Below are 1,505 nucleotides of genomic sequence, written 5' to 3'. Positions count from 1 at the left end.
CGTGAGCAGCTACGGAACGAAAGGTCTTTGGTTTAAGTCCTCCCCCGAATGAAAAGTTTACTTTCCTTAATTTCCTCAAAGTTATGATCTGTCCGTTCGTTCATTGACGTCTCTGTTCACTGTAATAAGTTTAGTGTTTTGCGACCGCACCGCAAAACCGTGCGATTAGTAGACGAAAGGACGTGCCTCTCCAATGGGAACCGAAAACATTTGATCGCAAGGTCATAGGTCAACCGATTCCTCCACAGGTAAACACGTCTGATATATTCTATACGACACTAGTGACGGCATGTGCGTCACATGGCAGGAATATGTTGTCGACCCACCTAACTTGTACACTTGGCCAATGGGTAAAAAGATTCTTCTACCTTGCCCGATTTAGGTTTTTTTAAGGATGTGATAATCACTCCCAAAAAAGTGATCGCATCGGACGGATGGACGGACAGATAATAATTGTCTGAAAATAAAAAATTAAACTTTTCACTCGAGGGAAGATTTTCACCAAGGACCTCTCGTTCCAGAGGTGCTCACACTAACCACGGTACCACGGCGCTACTGAGCTCGCATTATCCTTGATGTTGCTTATCTTGGGCATGGACTACTCAGTTTGTATATTTTGCCTATTTTTTTCATAGTTCCACACAACTTCTTCCTGCTTTCTCCACTGATCTGTGTTCAGTTTTTCAAGGCCTATCCACTGTGCTAACTTATAACTAAATCTGAGGGGGGTGAGATGGGGAGGTTCCCTTGTAAGTATTCTCTCATCAGATGAAAATAATCTGTTCTTACCAGCTTAATATCTGTTACGCCGTGCATCACAGCACTAGAATATTAAACTCATTTTTGGCTCATGATGGAGTGCCAAGATCTATCTCTGTCACAGGATACCTCCTCACTTCTGATCTCCCTTAAAGTACCAAATGCTGCGCAACATATGAAGTCTTTCAAGGTAAGAGCATAGAGAAATTGTAAATATCATGTATATACTGTGTATCACTTTATAAATGTGATAATACATCTGATTTTCTTACTACTGACGTTTCTCCTTGAGCAGGTGAAAAATTGAAATTTAGTAAAAAGATATCGCCATGCCGAAGAAAGGCTCTATTACCGCTCCTGCCCTGTGGTTCATAGGCCATCGCTTCCACCAGGCAAGCGGCACGTCATTCATATTAAATGGATAGGACATGTAGTTTCTGGATCTGAGCTTTTCCTGCCAAACAAAAGAGAGGTCCAAACCCTGCGAATTGAATTTTATAAATCAACAGTATATCCTCTACTTTGTAAGTGAAATTGTTTTGAATTTCCTGACGTAATACCCTTTCACTTTAGCACAGACTGAGTCCATTTCCCATCATTTTCCAGATGTGGGAGAGGGGAGAAGTGCTGTAGGAAAGGAGGGCTGAGGCATTTCTCAGAGGGGAAGGGATTAATTAGTTGATATATGTAAGTAATAAGTCAATTAATTTGACATCAAAAGTGTGTTCGCATTGGCGAGGAAGAGG

General features: G+C 41.5%; 1 pseudogene; it reads left to right on the top strand.

The window, feature by feature from the left end:
• The first annotated feature begins 742 nt into the window (after positions 1 to 742).
• LOC126300024 (U2 spliceosomal RNA) lies at positions 743 to 900 on the top strand (annotated as a pseudogene).
• Positions 901 to 1,505: the final 605 nt, after the last annotated feature.

This window comes from Schistocerca gregaria, chromosome X (genome assembly GCF_023897955.1).
Source record: "Schistocerca gregaria isolate iqSchGreg1 chromosome X, iqSchGreg1.2, whole genome shotgun sequence".
Classification (NCBI taxonomy): Eukaryota; Metazoa; Arthropoda; class Insecta; order Orthoptera; family Acrididae; genus Schistocerca; species Schistocerca gregaria.
The sequence above is the reverse complement of the archived record's forward strand: the minus strand, read 5'-3'. Positions and strand labels throughout refer to the sequence as shown.